Raw genomic sequence first — 8,561 nt, 5'->3', positions numbered from 1 at the left:
GGAAGTGATGTCACGTGTGATGCATGAGGAAATGTGAGGGGGGGAAGTGGTTGTGGGAGTGGCCATGATGGGGGCAGTGACATCATCAATCAGTCTGGGGGTAGCAGCTGCATCAGCCCCATGGCAAATGGAGTCCAAGTAGTTGTAGAGGCCAGTGGAATCCTCTGGAATGTTTGAGAAGCGCTGGTTATGGAGGTGGGTAGATAAAAGTTTGTTGTACTTACAGTTTTTGATGTCTGAGATGGAGTTGAAATACTGTTTGTTGAGAGTATGAATTGTCCTGACGATGTAGTACAGAGTGGATCCTTTGCAATTCTGAGAGAGTGTGGCCCTCAGCTGAGGCAGGGCTGACTGTAGAGAGGTTAGGTGCCGGCGCATTGCTGCGAGCGTGGAGCAGAGGATCTTGAAGGAGAACTGTTGCTGGTGTTTTTTAATCTGTAGTCTGTACTGTTTGTCCTGTTTGGGTCCGAACTCTGCTGGTTTAAAGGTGGTCCGGAGTCCGTGTGGGATGAGTTGGTTATGGAGGCAGGCACTGAGGAAGCAAATGTGGCTGTGGTAGCGAGTTTGTTTCACGACATGGTTGAAGAGCTTCAGGGCAGAGGAAATGACCGGGGAGTTGCAGTGGGAGAGGGACTCCCTGAGATTCTTGTCGAGAGAGGAGGAAACTTCTTCAAGGTAGGCATCCTTGCAAGAGGATTTGCAATAGGGTTAATCCACCCACATTCTCCCCCACAATCGCGCCCACTCCAGTTACAGGTTCCGCCCCCACTCCCAGCTCCACACCCACACCAGATACCAGCTCCCAGCCCTGCCGAGTTTTCACCATCCCTCCAGACCTTCCCCTCACTGAGGACAAACGATCATTCCTCAGCAAAGGCCTCACTTCCATCCCCCTCCATCTGTGCATCAATGAATTTAATACACGTCGAACAATTCTTCCGTCACCTCCGTCTCCGAGCTTACTTTCAGAATCAGGATGCCCGCCCATCTTCCGAGGACCCCTTCGCCCACCTCCAACACACTGCATTCACCTGGACACCCTGCACTAGCCAATTAGCTGCCCTCGACCTCTTCATTTCCAACTGCAACTGGGACATTAACTGCCTCAACCTGTCTACCCCCCTCCCCCACTCCAACCTCTCACCTCACAATGCGCAGCCCTCCAATCCCTCTGCTCCAATGCCAACCTCACCATAAAGCCAGCGGATAAAGGGGGCGCAGTGGTAGTCTGGCGCACTGACCTCTACACCGCTGAAGCCAAACGTCAACTCGAGGACACCTCTTCCTACTGCCCCCTCGACCATGACCCCCCCCCCCCATCACCAAACCATCTTCTTCCAGACCATACAGAATCTCATCACCTCAGGAGATCTCCCACCCACAGCTTCCAACCTCATAGTCTGGGAACCCCGCACTGCCCGGTTCTTCCTCCTTCCCAAGATCCACAAGCCTGACCACCCTGGCCGACCCATTGTCTCAGCATGCTCCGGCCCCACTGAACTCATCCCTACCTACCTCGACAGTGTCCTATTCCCCCCTAGTCCAGGAACTCCCCACATACGTTTGAGACACTACCCACGCCCTCCACCTCCTCCAAGACTTTTGTTTCCCCGGCCCCAAACGCCTCATCTTCATCATGGATATCCAATCCCTTTCCATCTCCATCCGCCATGACCAGGGCCTCCAAGCCCTCCGTTTTTTCTTCCCCGGACGTCCCCACTGACACTCTCATTCGTTTGGCCAAACTGGTCCTCACCCTTTTCAATTTATCCTTCGAATTCTCCCACTTCCTCCAGACCAAAGGTGTAGCCGTGGGCACACGTATGGCCCCCAGCTATGCCTGTCTCTTTGTTGGCTATGTAGAACAGTTGATCTTCCATAATTACACCGGCACCTCTCCCCACCTCTTCCTCCGCTACATTGATGACTGCATTGGCGCCACCTCATGCTCCCGAAGTAGGTTGAGCAATTCATCAACTTCACTGACACATTCCACTCTGACCTTACATTTACCTGGACCATCTCTGACACCACCCTCCCCTTCCTGGGCCTCTCCATCTCCATTAATGACGACTGACTTGACACTGACATTTTTTACAAACCCACCGACTCCCATAGCTACCTGGATTATACCTCTTCCCATCCTACCTCTTGCAAAAATGCCATCCCGTATTCCCAATTCCTCCGCCTCCACCGTATCTGCTCCCAGGAGGACCAGTTCCACCACAGAACACACCAGATAGCCTCTTCCTTTAGGGACCACAATTTCCCTTCCCATGTTTTTAAAGATGCCGACCAACACATCTCGTCCACATCCTGCACCTCTGCCCTCAGACCCCACCCCTCCAACCGTAACAAGGACAGAACGCCCCTGGTGCTCACCTTCCATCCTACCAACCTTCGCATAAACCAAATCATCCACCGACATCTCCGCAACATCCAAAAAGACCCACCACCAGGGATATTTTCCCTCCCAACTCCTTTCAGCCTTCCGCAAAGACCGTTCCCTCTGTGACTACCTGGTCATGTTCACGCGCCCAAACAACCCACCCTCCCATCCTGGCACATTCCCTGCCACCGCAGGAACTGTAAAACCTGTGCCCACACTTCCACCCTCACCTCTATCCAATGCCCTAAAGAAGCCTTCTACATCCATCAAAGTTTTACCTGCACATCCACTAATATCATTTATTGTATCCGTTGCTCCCGATGCTGTCTCCTCGACATTGGGGAGACTGGGCGCCTCCTAGCAGAGCGTTTTAGGGACATCTCTGGGACACCGGCACAAATCAACCACACCGCCCCGTGGCCCAACATCTCAACTCCCCATCCCACTCTGCCAAGGGCATGGAGGTACTGGGCCTCCTTCACCGCCGCTCCCTCACCACCAGACGCCTGGAGGAAGAACGCCTTATCTTCTGCCTCGGAACACTTCAACCCCAGGGCATCAATGTGGACTTCAGCCGTTTCCTCATTTCCCCTTCCCCCACCCCACCCTAGTTCCAAACTTGCAGCTCAGCACTGTCCCCATGACTTATCTGGCCTTGCCCTACCTGCCTGTCTCCTTTTCCACCTATCCACTCCACCCTCTCCTCCCTGACCTATCACCTTCATCCCCTCTCCCACTCACCCATTGTATTCTATGCTACTTTCTCCCCACTCCCACCCTCCTCTAGCTTATCTCTCCACGCTTCAGGCTCTCTGCCTTTATTCCTGATGAAGGGCTTTTGCCCGAAATGTGGATTTCGCTGCTCCTTGGATGCTGCCTGAACTGCTGTGCTCTTCCAGCACCACTAATCCACAACAATAAGATGAGAACGATAATCCTTCAACTGGACTTTAATCTCTTAAATCAGTTATGTTGATTCTATATTTATCGAACTAAAATATAACTCCTGTCAAGATTTTCTAACACAGAAATAAAGCAGGTACATTTTATTTTATCGAAGAAAGAACATAACTCCTGTGGTAATGAGACTTAGATATTCAATGTCAGGATTCAAAGCAATGTTTTGCCACTCCAATATTTAAAGTGGTTGGTTTCTGGATAATTCCATGTTCAGAGTGAGCAGAAGATTGAACATACAAATAGAATTAGCGTTCTTATACATTTATGTATAATCAATCAGTTTAATTTCTCACTGAAATGGACGATCTTCAGCTATTTGCCAGCAATTTGAAATGACAATAATTCAACATGAACTGTGAATATTAAACTAAATAAGTTATTTGTGTCATCAAATTTCAGTGAACAATAATTTGAAAACTTCCAATTTTTAGAATGAATGATATTTAATATGAAATGTGGATAATGAAAAAAAAAACAAACATAATATCGTGTCAGAGAAATGTCAAAGCTTTCCAAAGGGCTTTGTGCCGAAGCAATGGTATAGTTGTTTTAGTAATTGGAATACAACATGTAAAATATTCATGTTCTGAGTAACAATTAGACTTCATAATGAAGCTGACCTTGCACTAATTGCATTTTAAATACTTATGCTGCACCAAATAATCAGCTATTTGTGAGCATTTACAATGTGAAATAATTGAATACTGACTTTTATTCACAGCTGACACTTGATAGAATACAAAACTTTAAAGTACAGGAGGAAGTCATTGGCATTATGCATGAATCAGCTCCAAAAATGTTTCCTAGAACCTCACATACGCCGGCCCTCTCTACGTTGCCCGTTAAATTAATAATTTCCAAATATATATCCAGTTTTCTTTTGACTCTTCATTCACAACTTTCCCAGTCAGTCAATTCCAATTTGTAACAACTCTCTAAATAAAGACACTTTTCCTTATTTCACTCCTCGTTATTTTGCTTACAACCTTGAAATTAGAATTCTTTGATGCTATAATGCTAACTAATAGAGTACTATTTTTCACTCTGACAGTTTATTCATACTTTTGAGCACATCTTTGTCTGTTCTGCTCCAGGGACAATAAGCCTTGCAAGAACTATAACAAACACTACAACGGAAAACAAGCAGAAAACTAGTCACCAGGATATATGAACATCAACTAGCCCCAAAATACATGATCCCAACACTAATTTCTTATGTACTGATGAGGAAGTACGCCACTTTGACTAGGTCTGCATATTCATTCTAGGACAGGCCAAACAGAGACAAGCACAAGAATTCCGAGAAACATGGCATTCCAATAGGAACTCCATCAATAAACACATCAAGTTTGATGCCATCTCCCACCCTCCGACGAAAAGGGCCGGAAATGACAGCATCGACAGAGGAATTTACATGACCAACGCAAGGAAACCGAAACCCTTAAATAGAAAGTGGCAGATAACACCAGCACTTCACTGGAGGCTCACTCGCTGAGTACAGTCAATGGAAAAAACCAGTAATTGCCATTGGCTATTGCTTCAGAATATATTAGTGTTCATGGCTGCCACAACATAGAATCATTGAATGAAAATGCAAGCCTGCACCACCAAGTGTATATCCAAAGACTTTTTGAAACATTTGTGAGATTATCTGTCAATTACCCGCCGAGAGAATACACTCCAGCCACATGTCACCAGGGGCAGAACGGTGGCTCAGTGGTTAGAACTCCTGCCTTAGAGCGCGGGGACCCAGGATTGATTCCAGCCTCGGGTGACTGCATGTATGGATTTTGCACATTCTCCCTGTGTCTGCGTGGTTTCCGCGAGGTACTCCGGTTTCCTCTCACAATCCAAAGATGTGCAGGTTACGTGAATTGGCCGTGCTTAATTGCCCTTTGTATTCAGGGATGTGTCGGTCAGGGGTAAATATAGGAGGAAAGCGTTTGTGTGGGCTATTCTTTGGAGGGTCAATGTGGATTTGTTGGGCCAAAGAGCCTATTTCCACACTGTAGAAATTTTATATTCTCTGTCTGTGCCACCCTCTCAGTTCAAAATAGACTCACAATCCTCTCTCAATCCCCTGCCTTTCACTTTAAGCATGTATCCCTTTGTTTTTAACCTTTCGAGTTAGGGAAACAGCTGCTGTCTGTTCATCCTCTCCATTCCCCTTATGCTCTTGTACACCTGTACCAGATTTCCTCCTCAACCTTCCCCTGCTGCAATGAAACAAAGAGCAAATTTAGCCCTCACACTTCACAGTTTGAGCACTCATTTGTCTTGTTAATTCAGATGTGCATCATCTCACATTTATCAGTGTTAAATTTAATCTGGATAAAGTCATTAATCTGGATAAAGATTAATCTGTTTTTATCATCCTGTAGCCTAACCATTTCCTCTTCACTGTGAACCACCCAGCTCATCTTTGTGTCATCCCCAACATTTGTTATCCATCTTCCACATTCTCATCATCATTTATGAATATCACAAACAAACCTTGATTTCCTTCCTGTTGTCGAGATGTTATTCACAGAAGAGGAAATAAAAATTCCAGTCTCTTGCTATTCTTATTTTGGGGAATTTACAAAGTGATGTAGTTAACACCTATTATGAGGGAGCTGCTAATAGCATTTTCGACACAGAGTTGAATTCACCTTTTACACTCTGCCCCTCAGCATGTCTTATTCATTCGATGAACTAGGGTTTTGCACCTTGCACTGGAACATTAGCCATTTGTGTGGCACTGTTCTTTTATCAATAGTCAGAGCTGAAGAAGTTTTTCATCTGCAGGGTGGACACTGACTCATTGCTTGAATCAGTGATTGTGATGAGGATAACTATTCAATTAAATTCCAGGTTATGAGCAAACTGCAGGAGATCAAATCATGTTCTCATGTCTACCTTGAATTGGAAGCAAATACATATTGTTAAAAAATTCAAAAATGAGATACCATACTAGGGGGAAATAACATGTAATCCGCAATTGATGGAGATACAAAAATACAGAGTGAATGTGCAATCTGAACAAGAATCAAGTATAGAAAATGAAGTACATCAAATCTTAATTTTCAATGGAACCAGATCCCAATTTTCCTGAACAGTGATATTTTTCTCCCAACCTCACATTTGCTACAGCAAGTTTTTCCCAGTCACTAATACTTCATTAGCCATTCTTCCTCGGCCTTCTTACTCTTTTCTTACACTCCTACTTCCCTTGCACTGCCCCATCTGCAGCTACATACTCTTCCATTGATGATATCTCTTCACATCTTTCTTCTCCCACTCCCACTGTAAGTTACACCACTTCCCTAGTTGTTCCCACTTCCACTGGCAAATACTTTCCGTTTTTGCTTTCCAACAGGGGTGATTGGAACTGCTGGCTTCTGTGCTGCTATTGTTCATCAGTGAATAATGAGATTGAGATGATCAATGTCCAATAGGAACAGACAATAGTGTGTGTCTGTCACCGTCCAATGCACCGTGAACATGGTGGTTCTGTTCCCTATAGAGAGTGGAACTTTATTTCTGTCTCTGGGTCACACGCTTAACCAAACAGCCTCATGACAAATAGGACAAACCTCTCCTCAGAATCAGACGACCATCCAACAGTTTTTCCTTAAACGTTGTGAGGACAGTGACCACATTGATCAAATAAGCCGTGTACTATCATTTTGGTCTTTACCATTTTAACTGATTTTCCAATGTCATTAGAGGTGAGATCAGAGTAACTTGCCTCGCATCAAAGTAATATTTGACTCATGTAGCATTATTTACCCTCAGAAAACTGTGGTTAACGGGAATCAGAGGAAATTCTGTGCTGGTAATTTCCTCAATGAACAATGACACCTTCCCTAGAACTATTAGGAATGACAAATACACTCTGCCTTTGCTACTGCCTTCCAAAATCATGGATGGATTTGTCATATTAATAACATCATTTGTTTTCACGGTTTGGTCTAAAGTCTCAGAAAAGTAAGATCTTGTTGGTTGACTTTCACCCCAATGAAATCAGAGCATTACAATAAGATAACGCTAATTTCAATCAGTTACTTTCTGTGGACTGATCGTGCGATGTCAGTGCCACTGAGATCAATATTTTCTCTCTCCAATAGCATCTCATCAAATTGACTCAAGGCTGCACCATTCCACAATTTTACATCATTCTCCAGCTCATTCGCTGTGCTCGCCAGCTACACGAGGACTACAAGGTGGAATAACTTAAAGATGCCTATGAGCCTCTGGAACCTGTCACCCCACCCATGCCTTGCGCTCTGAGCCCATCCCCTCCCCCAAGGCCACCTCCTGTCGTGTATTCACCATCCCTCCTAAACTGCCACGCTGTAATGCTGAATGTTCTGTACTCTGCAAAGTTCTCAGCGTTATCCCTCTGCGCCCCGTTTAATGAATTTCAGGAAAGACATAATGTTGAACTCCTCTTCCACCGTCTTCTCCTCAGTATCCATTTCCTTGGGCAAGAGTCCATTCCCCATCCCACAGACCCTTCCCCCAGCTCCCACACTCTCCCTCCACCGAGACCCATTCCTCTGGCATTTATTCAATCTGTTCTTTGAGAACTTTCAATGTGATACTGGTTGTTATAATTTCTCTGCATTCCTGTCACCCTATCCAAACTATCAGCCTCTAAGCAGACTGTACGGTGTTCGCATGGATCCAACCCTGACTATGTTATTCAGTCTGTGCCGATAAGGGTGATGCTGCTGTAGTCTGGTGGACTCATCTCTCCATTTCAGAGGCTGAGTGCCAGCTCTAAGATACCTCCACATATCACCTGCTGCTCCATAACCCTGCCATGGCACATCAGGCCATCTTATTAACTAAATCTGACAATAGTTCATCTGGAGATTCCCACCCACTCGCCCCCACGTAACAGTCCCGAACCTGATGGTCCTCTGATAAGCAGAGCTCGCTTTTATTTCCTCCTGAAAATCCACAAACAGAACTGCCTGGGCAGACCCATTGCTTCAGCCTGCTCCTGCCACACAAAGGGGATGCATGGATACACACGTGGGCTCAAGTTATACCTGTTCCTTCATGGGGTACATAGACCATTCCTTGTTCTAGTTCTTTCCAGTCCCCACCCAAACTGTTTCTCCGATACGTAGATGATATCATACCTGCTGCTCCTCTCTCTTGTCCAGAATTGGAAAGGGTCATCGTTTCCAATTTGCATGAATCCCTCATTTTCACAAGGTCT

The sequence above is a fragment of the Chiloscyllium punctatum genome, chromosome 13 (assembly GCF_047496795.1).
Source record: "Chiloscyllium punctatum isolate Juve2018m chromosome 13, sChiPun1.3, whole genome shotgun sequence".
NCBI classification, from domain to species: domain Eukaryota; kingdom Metazoa; phylum Chordata; class Chondrichthyes; order Orectolobiformes; family Hemiscylliidae; genus Chiloscyllium; species Chiloscyllium punctatum.
This window is presented reverse-complemented; position numbering follows the sequence as displayed.